The sequence below is a fragment of the Motacilla alba genome, chromosome 4 (assembly GCF_015832195.1).
Source record: "Motacilla alba alba isolate MOTALB_02 chromosome 4, Motacilla_alba_V1.0_pri, whole genome shotgun sequence".
Classification (NCBI taxonomy): Eukaryota; Metazoa; Chordata; class Aves; order Passeriformes; family Motacillidae; genus Motacilla; species Motacilla alba.
This window is the reverse complement of record NC_052019.1, coordinates 1,714,404-1,726,983: the sequence shown is the minus strand read 5'-3', so window position 1 is coordinate 1,726,983 and position 12,580 is coordinate 1,714,404.

Below are 12,580 nucleotides of genomic sequence, written 5' to 3'. Positions count from 1 at the left end.
CCTATCCCAAAAATCCAGATCCATCTCTGGGAAGTGGGGAGGGAAAACTTTGGAGCGAGAAACACTCGGAGAGGATTTCAACGAGCCGCCCTCGTTCCGTTGGCTAGAAATAAATCCATGGAGAAGACAAAAAAGCTCTCAGGGACTCACAGATGCTCGGAGCCTGTTGAAATTTTCCGGGACTTGCTTTTTTTTCCCATCAAAATGGGATGCAAATCCATCCAGGGCATGGAAGAGCCCTTGAAAAACACCCACGGAGCGGAGACATCCTGCCCCGAGCTTGGATGAACAGTCCTTGATTGGAGGTTTCTTCCCGTTTTCCCTCTTGATCCGTAGGAAAAGCGGCTCCTTTGACGTGTTTGTCAATGCCTCGGGAAGAGGGAATGAGCGCAATTAGCTCGGGAATTGTTGCGGAATAAAGGTCAGCTCGTTAGCGCACGGAATTAATTCCCAAGTGGTTTTTCCAGGAGGCTCTCCAGGCCCTTGGGAGGCTCAGCCAGGTGAGGCAGGGGAGGGAGGGAATTGTGGCTTCTCCGCTGCCTCCGGCACAAAATGGATCCGGAATTTTCCTCTCGGAGCAGCTGCACAAGGCAAAACCGGGGGCAGCTGTGGGGGTGCAAAAATATCCCTGTTTTCACAGAACCCTGGGAAAGTTTGGGATGGGATGGATTTACAGCTCAGCCAGTTCCACCCTGGGACAACTTCCACCATCCCAGGTGGATCCACGTCCATCCCAACCTGGCCTTGGGCATTGCCAGGGATCCAGGGGCAGCCCCAGCTGCTCTGGGAATTCCAGCCCAGCCCCTGCCCACCCTCCCAGCCAGCAATTCCTTGCCAAGATCCCAGCCCAATCTCCCCTTTCCCAGTGGCAGCCATTCCCTGCCTCCTGTCCCTCCATGCCCTGTCCAGTTGTTTCCAGTTGGATCCCGTGGGATCCGATCCCAATCCCTCCTGTCCTCATGGTTAACAGCTCCTGCCCCTGGAAAAATGAAAGGAGCTTTATTCCCTCCTGGAATTCCGAGTGGACTGGATTCCTTTTTTTTTTCCCACCTTTCCTACCCATTCCAGCTGGGCTGGGGTGGGGTCTAAACCCGGCCTAAAGCCAGGCCTAACCTCCCACTGGCCTGCATGGAAATTCCACCAGCTATTCCCTCACACCTGTGAAATTCCTCCTTGGAATGGCCCATCCTGGTGTGAAAGTCAGCTCCGAATACATGGAATTCAAATTCCCACAACACCTCGGGATTTTCCAGGCACAAAGAGGAAGTTTAACCTTTCCCTCACCTGGGGAAGTGGGGCTGGGAGCAGGGAACAAAGCCGTCATTCCTCACTTTTGCTCCATGGATTTCCTTTCTGGCTTCTAAGGAAGCCCTGGAATCGCTGTTTTCTGACAGACCACAGGGACAGCTGAGCAGAATTCCCTCCAAATTCCAGGAAATGTTTTTTCGGGATGGAGCTAAGAGTAAATAAACAAAACCCTAACCTTGGAGTTACCCGGGAATGTTGTCCTCAATTCCACCAGCTCTGGAGTGGCTCCTCTGGGATTTGCTGGCAGCAGGTTGGTGTGGATGTTGGGAATTTGGGATTTTTCCTGCCAGGAGCAGGAATGGTCCCTGCAGGACGTGGATGCAGCATTTTGGGGAGCTCACACCCACCTTGGAGCCGGGATTTCCATGGGACTGCAGTGTCCAGGTTTTCCTTGGATTTTCCCTGGGGAACAACCACCCAAGGTTGGATAAGGCCTGGATAAATCTGGGACAGTGGGAGGTGTCTGTGCCCGTGGATGGGGTGGAATGGGATGGGATTTAAGGTCACTTCCCACCCAAACCATTCCGGGATTCTGGAGTCCCTCTGCTCTGGAGCCAGGCTGGGAGAGTTGGGAATGTTCACCTGGAGAAGGGAAAATTCCAGGGAATGCTCAGAGTCCCTGCAGGGCCTGCAGGAGAGCTGGAGAGGGACTGGGGACAAGGGACAGAGGGACAGGAGGCAGGGAATGGCTGCCACTGGGAAAGGGGAGATTGGGCTGGGATCTTGGCAAGGAATTGCTGGCTGGGAGGGTGGGCAGGGGCTGGGCTGGAATTCCCAGAGCAGCTGGGGCTGCCCCTGGATCCCTGGCAGTGCCCAAGGCCAGGTTGGATCCACCTGGGATAGTGGGAGGTGTCCCTTCACATCCCATTGGAATTAGAAGGTCTTTAAGGTCCCTTCCCACCCAAACCATTCCATGATTCCGTGCATCCCAAGCTCTGCCTTTGCTGTTCCATCCATCCAAAGCTCTGGGTTATTCCCTCATTTTCCCAGAAGGGCTCCATGGGGGTTCTGGACAAAACATTCCCTCCTAAAATAGCCGGGAAAGGGGCTTGGGAAGCCGCAGAGATCAGAGGTGCTCCCACAGAGGAGCTGTAGGGATGGATGCATCCCAGATGTGGAAGGGAACAGCTCCATCCCAGGAAAATTCCTTTTTCCCTCCCAAAACCGACCTGGCAAAGAAGGATTTGAGAATTCCCACCGGATTTTGTTGTTTGTTTGTTTTAACTTTTATTCTTTATTTTTTTAAAAATTATTATTATTTGTGAATTTGGTTTCTCCTGAGTCCGAAAACAAATGGAAAAACACGGAATTCTGGATGGGTCAAGGGAATAGAACACTTGGAGAGGTCTTGGAAAAATCCTGATTCCTGTTTAACCTGGAGAAATGTGCTGGATGAGAACAAATTCCATGATAATAGCTATGGATGGGACTGGGATTTAAAGAAACAGGAATGGGATAATTCCCATGAATGTTCTGAGGGGGAACTGCAAGAGGGAAAGATCTTTCATGGAATCATGGAATTCCAGAGTGGTTTGGGAAGGGAACTTAAATCCCATCCAGTCCCATCCAGGGACACCTCCCACAGTCCCAGGTGGATCCAAGCCCCAATGTCCAACCTGGCCTTGGGCACTGCCAGGGATCCAGGGGCAGCCCCAGCTGCTCTGGGAATTCCAGCCCAGCCCCTGCCCACCCTCCCAGCCAGCAATTCCTTGCCAAGATCCCAGCCCAATCTCCCCTTTCCCAGTGGCAGCCATTCCCTGCCTCCTGTCCCTCTGTCCCTTGTCCCCAGTCCCTCTGCAGCTTTCCTGGATCCCCTGCAGGCCCCGGAAAAGGCTCCAGGTTTTCCCTGGAATCTTCCGAGAACACTTTTATTTGATGACCTTTTGCTGGATGATTCTCTTGTCCCTGTATCCCAAAAAACCTTGGATACCTCCTCACTCTGAGGGCAGGAATCTCCTCGTTTCACAGGGTGCCCTTGGAGATGATCCCGTGGCCAAAAATCCTCTCTGCAGCTTTTTCCTCATTTTCCAGAGGGAAAAACTCCAGCTCCTGCTGGAAAAGGACTGCGATGAAAAAAAAGCGGGATCCTGGGTTTGGTACTGGGATATTTCCCAACTCGGGCTCCCATCCCGCTGGACATGGATGAAATTCCCTGGATGGATTCCAAGCATGGAATTCCACAACACTCTCTGAGGTGGGGATCACTGCCCTGCTTGCCCAGGGAATATTTCTCTGGGATTTTGGGATTCGGGATATCAGAATTCAGGATTTCTTGGGGTGTCCATGGATATCTGGGATAGTCCAACGAGGAATTGGATTTTCCTGACTCTGGAAAGAATCGAGACGAGCTTTGTTCTTCCCTCTGGAGCAGCATAGGTGATTTTCCTGGAAAAGAGCAGATGGAAAAGGAGGAAAACTGGGAAATCGAGAATTCCTGGTGGCACCAGAGGGAGCTCTTCCATTGCAGATGAGGCTGGCATCAGTCGAATCCTTAATCTCCCATTCCAAGTTTTTCCAGGATCAGATCCCACCTGAAACTGCAGGAGCCCCTTCCTGGTCCCTGACACCCGAGGCTCCCAGAAAAACTTTTTCCCGATATTCCTGGAAAATGCCTCCACCTCCACCCCTTCAAGGATCCCCTCCCCAAATTCCCTCTAAAACTTCCACTCCAAGGACATTCCCAGTTTTTTTTTTTTGCAGGTCTGGAAACAGTCTCTGTGGCTGATGGGAGAGAAGGATCCTGGAAAATCCTGGAAAATTTCCTCCTGATGGGACAACTGGAGCCAAGAGGATTCCAAGGAGAAATTCCCATTCCCTGCTGAGTTTGGGATGTGGGATCATGGATACAATATCAGGGAATTGCCAGGGACAGGTCCCCATGGAATACCGAGTGCTCGGATCCCTTGGAGATTTTCCAGGGATTCCTTTCCACTGTGGAGACATCCCATAATTTCCACTTGGCTCTTTCCAAGGAATTAAAGGGAAGAAGGATCTCAAGAAAGAAAGGAGAGGAGATTCCTCTTTTCCTTTGGGATTTGAAAAAAGTGGGATCCAGTCAATTTTCCCAGTAGCTCAAATACTGGGGACCATTCCATGGATTTTTCGGAAGTGTTTTCCAAAGAATTGCCTTGGGAAGGGATGATGAGGATCCCTGAGTTTTTCCTGTTCCTTCTGGAATCCCTGCTCCATAGAAAAGATTTTCTGAGCTCTCCTAAACATTTATCCAAGTGTGAATCCATCCCAGGAATATTTTTCCAGGGATTTATCCAATTCCCTTCATCCCAAGATCATCCCGAGATCCTCTCTCCAGCCCTTGGCTCATCCCTGTTCCCAAAAGCCCCAATTCCTCCTTTCCCTGTCCTTTTCCCAGTCCCTGTCCCAGAGTCCTTTCCCAGCCATTCCGAGTATCCCACATTTCCTCTTCCCAACCCACGGATCAGATTTGGGCCTTTTCCAAGCTCAATAATTCCATGATTTGATTCCTCACCTGCTTGATCCTTCCTGAGATCCAGCTGCTCTCCCTGGATTTGCTCTTCCTTAGCAGGGACTGTTTGGAACAACGAGCCCTTCCTGCATTTGGGAATTCCAGTGAAGCTGGAGCATCCTGGAAATTGGGAATGCTGGCCAAGAATGTGGAGAAGTGACCTGGAGGAGCAGGAAAAGCAGCCCGGATTCTACAGGCTCATTCCAAAGGGAAGCTCCCAAAGAATTGCCTGTGGATGGGATCAGGTGGGAACAGATCCAGGTGGGATGCAGGACAGGGAATCTGTAGGGAATCCCTCTGTGGTTGGATTGGGATCATTCCCAGCTCCTTGATGTTGCAGTTCCTGGGCTGGGAATTCTCCAGGGAATGTGGGAAGCTGCTCTGTGAGGTTTGGGATAACGGGAAGTGGGGTCACATCATCCCTGAAAAATTAGGGATGAAGGAGGGATTGGTCTCCAGATTCCAGAGGGAGCAGAGCCAGGATGTTCCCATTCCCATGGGAAGATGTGGCTGCCAAAGGGCACAGCAAATTCCAGGGGCTCCAGTAGAGCTGCAGACGGACTGGGGACAAGGGACAGAGGGACAGGAGGCAGGGAATGGCTGCCACTGGGAAAGGGGAGATTGGGCTGGGATCTGGGCAAGGAATTGCTGGCTGGGAGGGTGGGCAGGGGCTGGGCTGGAATTCCCAGAGAATCCCTGGATCCCTGGCAGTGCCCAAGGCCAGGCTGGACACTGGGGCTTGGAGAAACCTGGGATAGAGGGAGGTGTCCCTGCCCATGGATGGGGTGGGATGGGATTTAAGGTCACTTCCAATCCAAGATTCCAGGATTCTGGAGCCCCTCTGCTCTGGAGCCAGGCAGGAGAGCTGGGAATGCTCCCCTGGAGAAGGGAAGGCTCCAGGCAGAGCTCAGAGCCCCTGGCAGGGCCTGCAGGGGCTCCAGGAGAGCTGCAGAGGGACTGGGGACAAGGAAGATCCAAAGATCCTGCGTGGACCATTCCCACAGAAACCCAGGACCAACGTTCCCTGCTCCAAAGGCTCCTGAAAACCCTGAACCACTGGGAATTTCCACTCGGTTGGAATCCCATGCTGAATTTATGGGAAAACTCCAGCCCTGGAAGCATCCAGCTCCTGCAGGACTGGGAGCACGCTCCAAGGAAGTGTTGGATAAAGTGGGATCTTTGGGATTCCAAGCAAGGCTGGAAGTTTGGGTACAATGGGAAACTCCAGGAGTGGCGCACGGTTCCTTCGGGATATTCCAGCATCCGTCTCCCATGGCTGACCCCGATCCCAGAAATTGGAGCTGCCCTTCCAGAGATGATCCAGATCCCGATGAGTCTTCCCTCCAGCCAAACATTCCAAGGAATCTCAGTCCCTCATCCTCCACACCCTAAAATTCCCTCTTTTTTTTTTTTCCCAAAACACTTGGGAAAAAAAGCACAGCTCATGGGAATTGTGCTCCAAAGCCAGGCAGGGACATTTGAACACCTCTTCCTGACCAGGACAGAGAATTCCAAGCAGGTAGGTGCTAAATCCAAGGCTTTTCCTCAGAGCAAATTCTTTCCAGTAGGATACTGTGGAATCCCGATGGTATTTTCCAAGGAAAAACCGGGAACACAAAGGCTGGAGCAGCAGCAGCAGATCCCCAGGGACTCTGTCCACCCTTCTTCACTATCTCCATACATTTCCCAGTTTTCCAAGGGCTCTGATTCCTTGCCAGCCACTGGAAATAGTGCCTGGAGCACGGGGATCGAGTCCAGGCCTCATTAGGATTTGATATTCCCACTGATTGCTTTTCCAGGATCCTGGATCCGGCTCCGAGGGAGATGAGGGTTCAAAGATCCCATCAATTCTCTGGCAGATTTATCAGCCCCCAAAATTCCTTTATTTTCTCCCATCCCCCTCATTCCCACTGGGATCCAAATTAAAGGACACCAAAAATTCCAACACCACATCCCTGATTTTCTCCCATCCCGATTTTTTCTTGGGATGCTGCTCCAGATCCCGTCTGTGCAGCAGGAAGCAGGAGCAGGCTGGAAAAACCCAGGAATAAAGCTGGTAGACAGAACAGCAGGGAAAACAGAAACAAAAAAGGGATAAAAAAGGAATTTACATCCCCTCATCCCACTGTTTTTCCCAGAATTTTCCTCCGGTTTTACACCTTGGAGTTGAAGTTGCCAGATGCCTCCAGGCAGCTTGGATTCCCAGGAATCATTCATTCCAAGAAAAGCTTTTCCTGCTGTTCCAGCTTCCAGTCCCGTGTTGGCACACAGCTGGACGGGGAAATTTGGGAATACATCCCTAAATCCAACCCCAAAATCTGTGGATGCGAGGCTTGGGATGTTCCCAAAATTCAACCGTCCTGGAGGTAAAGGAGAGGAGCAAGGAATTTCCTTTGTTCCCAAATTTTAGGGATGAAACGGAATCAAGGACGGACAAAACAACCTCCTCAGCTTCTCCCTCTGCCCCGGGATGTCTTGGGAATGTTCAGGAATTCCCTTTCCTCACCTGGAAAACTGAGATGTAAACTCGTCCTTTTGCCTACGGAAGTTGCACTTCCAAGAGAAAATTCCTGGAGAAATCCCGATTTCCCAGAGCCAGCAGCACCTGGAATATCCCCCAGGCTCTCCAAGGCCTCAATTCCATGCGGAAAAAAACTTTGGCTTGGGAAAAATCCTTGGAAAAGCAGAATCTCCATTAAAATTCGGGCTGAATTTTAGCAGGGAAGTTTCTCCCACAACTTCCAAAAATCCCTCGGGTTAGATCCCACCCTTGGGATACTCCAGGAGCAACATCTCCTTTCCCAGGTTTTCCCTATTCCCCTCCTCATTTTTGGACTCCCAAACGAAGGAATTCCAAACTCCCAAAATTCCCCCGTTCTCTTCCTGCTGTTTTTCCAGGGACACAGGATAGAGCGGGATAGCGATGGGCACTTCCCACCCCCATCCCAGCTCCCAAAACCTTCCCAGAAACCGGGATAAAATCCCTAAAAACCAACGTTTTCCGCATCAGCCACTTGAAAGAGCCCAGATCACCTCCAAGTATTTTTATGGAAGGAGTTTCCCTCTTATTCCCGATCGTAAATCCCTGATGTTTTCCAGCTGTTGGCTCCTCATCCAGGGGTGGAAGGTGTCGGAGCAGCTGCACCGGGCAGGTGGCGGCCACTGGGAAGCTCCACAGCTGCTGGAATGGGAAGAACTGGAAGCAATTCCCGATCCTAATGGAGATGGTTCCTCATTAAACGGGAAGTTCCGCGGGCCTGGAGCAGATCTGCTTCCAGAGGCAATTCCTGCTCAAATTTTTGGAAGCTGAAAGGGAGACAGGAGGTTTCTGGGAGTCGGGAAGGGATGGGAGGCAGCACCGTAGGGAGGTTTTGGGGTGGATTTTTGCCATGAATCCATGGATGAGGGAACACTGGGAAGTCTTTCCCAGGCTGATGGAAGATTCTGGAAGACACGAGTCAAGGAATGAGGGTGGGATTGGGAATGAGGAAGAGGGCAGGTTGGAGCCACCGGGAGTTTTAGGAGTTTAGAGGAGGGGAAATGTTCCCTCAGGTCGGGAGAATCCTGGTGCTAAATTCCCTAAATCCCACCATGGCAGGGGGTGACCCCAGCCCACACCAGCGGCTGATTCCACTTCTCCTGCACTTCCTGATCCTGAGATTCAGGACCCAGCAGAACCCTGGAATGGTTGGGAAGAGACCTTAAATCCCATCCAGTCCCATCCAGGGACACCTCCCACTGTCCCAGGTGGATCCAGCCTGGCCTTGGGCACTGCCAGGGATCCAGAGGCAGCCCCAGCTGCTCTGGGAATTCCAGCCCAGCCCCTGCCCACCCTCCCAGCCAGCAATTCCTTGCCAAGATCCCAGCCCAATCTCCCCTTTCCCAGTGGCAGCCATTCCCTGCCTCCTGTCCCTCTGTCCCTTGTCCCCAGTCCCTCTGCAGCTCTCCTGGAGCTCCTTAGGGACTCTGAGCATTCCCTGGATTTTTCCCTTCTCCAGGGGAACATTCCCAGCTCTCCCAGCCTGGCTCCAGAGCAGCTCCAGGGCCTTCCCTGGATTTGCTGCACTATCTCCATGTCCTCCTGAAGTTTGGATCTGGGAGCTGGGATCCACCTGCAGATCTCTGCAGGTGGGCTCTCACCTGAGGGGGCACAGGGATGGAATTCCCACCTTTCCTTTGGGATCTGCCCAGGGCATGGAGGGGTCTGGGCTGGGCCATTCCAGCCTCATCCACAGCATCCCAAATCCGTCTCCCAGGGCTACTTCCTGTCCCGTGTCATGGTGGAAAGACCTCACTGAGCTGGTGGTGGTTTTCCATCAGGATGAGATTCCATGCAAAGAAAAGAGCTCTTCCAGAAAAATTGGCCTAGGGTCATCCGGAAGATTCCATAAAAATCCGGTGATTCCATAAAAAAATGTTGTGTCCTCATCATCCCCTAAGAACCAATATCAGGATTATCCCTAATTCATGGGATGTATTCCCATAGATCTTCCATGGTTTATGATCCCAAAAATCTTTTAAATATTAGGATTTATCCTCTGTTCCCCCCTGCTCTTCCCAAGGAGCCAGGGAATACCAGGAGAGAGGAACAATCCCTCTTTTTTTTTTGGGAATTGCTGCTTAGGGTGTTGTTGAGGGAATTGTAAATTATAATAATTCCATGTTTAAGTGTTTCCAAGGTTTCCTGAAGCCACAGGTTTGGATGGAAAGGGACGGGAAGTAATTCCAGGGATTGTTAAATCCCTCCAGGAAAAAGGATTCCTGGTTTGGGATTCAGTGGGATCATTTTGGGCGGAGAAGAGAGATAGGAGGGAAAAGGAAAATCCAAAAGTGAAGTCCTGTGGGAATTCCAAGATTAAAAAAGTGACCCTCTGGCAGTGGGAAGCCATTCCCACTTTTCCTGTCGCTCCAGCGCCTTATCCAAAGTCCCTCTCTCGCTCTCCAATATCTGTCCCACGTTAATCCCACCCACCACCACATCCCTTCATTCCAGAAGATGGGATCTTCCCAATAAACCATGGAAGCTGCAATTTCCACAAGGAAACAATGGGAATTCCCACTTCTGGATCTGCTGTCCCACATCAGCTGCTTGGAATGACCTTGGAATTCCCAGCTCAGCTCATTCCCTCCATTGACCCAAGCTCCGTGAAGGAATCCAGGTTTTTTTTGGAAAAAGACAGAGATTCCATGTGGTTCTCGGCCTCCTGGGAAGGATTTGGCTGCTTTGGGAAAAGTTTGGCACCATGGCAGACTAAACCAGTGGGAATTCCGTGGGAAATTTGACTTCCTGGGTTTATTCTTGCTCAACTCGTGCCTGGAAAAATGTGGAGAGTTGGGAGAAGAAACAATAATGGAAGGGCGTTCTTTGGGAAGAAAGATTTCCATGGATCATGTGCCAATCCAAAATCCTGGATTTCTGGGATTTTGGTTGGATGGGAGATGCCAGATAAAGCTTGGAAGTGATAATGGTTTAAAAACAGGGAATGTGGAGGGGAACGTCACTCTGAGCATGGAATAATGAGTTTGGAATAATGGGGAATTCAGGCCATCCACGAAATCCATTGGGCTTGGAATGGTTTCAAAGGCGGTGGGGTGGGAATGGTTTCCAATGGGGCAGGAATCCATGGAGACATGGAAGGATGATCCAATTTGGATGTGTTTGATCCCTAATTTTTTGTTGATTTTCCAAACTGGGGAATCACTGCAGGGAATCGGTGGGAATTTAATCCCGGGGCTTCTGAAACCATGGAGAATTCTTTATTTTTGTTGCCTTTTCCCCATTTTCCAGCTGGAAAAGTTGGGGAAAACTGGGACACAAAGGATTCCTGTTTTTGGGAAATCGGAAAATTAACTTGAATTTCATCACCACCCACTGGAGGGGGGGATAAAAATCCCACAACTCATCCCAATTCCCACCACATTCCAGAGGGAAGCATCTCTTTCCTCACGGTGGGGGAATAATTGGGACAGGAATGGGAAAATGCGTTCCTGAAAAACCAGGGGTGCCAAGCACAGAGATTTTTGGGATGGGAGAATTTGATCCCGTAATAGGTGACATCCCCTGCGTTTGCATCCCTTGGGGTTTTTGTTTTTGGGAATGCCTTTGTGGAATCCGACAGGTGCATCGGATTTGGAACAGATTTTTCCCATTATCTGCCGGGGGAGCTTCAAGTTATCCTGGAGATCTGTCGGAGCTGGCGGAGGTTTTCAGGGAGTTTCTGGATGGAATTAGCTGCAGACTGGGGTCAGTGCCAGTGGCCTCTCCATGAACTTGGAATCCCGGCCTTGGAGCAACAACTGGGAAAAATCCATGAGGAGCTCTCCCATTTTTCTTCCTACTTCTTGGGAGATCCATTTGCTTCTCCCCTTTCCTTCTTTTTGTGTTTTCTTTGTGGCCAGGGAAGAAATGAAGCTCGGGAATTAGGTGGGAAAGAATCCTTGGAAAGAGACAGAGCTGGAATTCCTCTTTGGAGGATTTTTTATCTCACGTGGAGCTGAAGAGGACTCGAAACAAATCCTGCTGCGGGATGTCGGGAATCAGAGGGAAGTTCTCCATGGAAAAGGTAGATAGATATTGGAATGGGCTGCCCAGGGAGGTTTGGGTCCCGATCTGTGGAGGTGTCCAAGGAATTCCTGGATGTGGCACTCAGTGCCAAGGCAGGGACTGGACACAGCTTGGACTTGATGACCTTGGAGGGATTGTCCAACTGGAATCTTTCTGGGATTCTGGGATATTTTTCCCAGCGAGGGTGGGCAGGGGCTGGGCTAGAATTCCCAGATTTGCTGGGGCTGCCCCTGGATCCCTGGGAATGTCCAAGGCCAGGTTGGACATTGAAGTTTGGATCCACCTGGGATGGTGGGAAGTGTCCCCGGGTGGAACTGGGTGGGATTTAAGGTCCATTCCAAGCCCAACAATTCCATGACTCCATGATCCACAGGTTGAGTTTGTTCAGCACCCAGAGATCTTCCCAAGCTCAAATTGAGAATAATCCACCTGATTGAGATGGGAAAATCATGGAATTGCTTGGAATTTTGGAACCTGTGGGAAAACCTGAATTTGGGCTTGCTCAGGTCCTAGGCAGCTCTTGGTGCATCCCCGTATCCCAAAATTCCAGGTGGGACTTCTTTGGGACCTCTCCTCTGTTTTCCCTGAGCTCAGGTTGGCTCCAGGGGTGTTTTCCATCTTTTCCTTGGGATGAAACCCCAGAGACTGAGCCGAGCCCTTTGTTCTGAGGCACCTCCACATTCCATGAGGATCCATCGCAGGATCCAGACTTAAGGGACAAGCTGAACGCGGGACAGCGGGAAAAGAGGTGGAAAATCATTAATCCTGGTTTATCCGTGGAGAAGGAGTGCTTTAAATAATTCTGGCCTGTTTTATTCAGAAGGAATTCTGTGGGAATGGCAGGAGCCACTCAGGAAACCATGGATGAGGAGACTACGGGGTGGGGCTTTGATCCCTGAGGTTCTTCCGACCCCAAATTCGGTTTCCTTCATCATCCCATGACTTCATCATCCCTCCCGTCCTTTGCCAGATTCCAAGGGAAGTTGTGGATGTCTTCCAGCCCTTCGGGATGATGGAAGAACTGGCGCATCCATGATGGATCCATAAAATGAGCTCATCCCGGGAATGTCTGCTGTGGTTCACAGGAGTTCAATTCCCTTTTCCCTCTCCCTTCCTCCCTCCTCCTTCCCATTTTGTGGCTTCTTTGGTGTTTCCCGGCTCCAGCTGGGATCAAAAGCAGGAAGGGGGTGTTGGAAGGATGGATATTTCAGCAGGACAAGGAA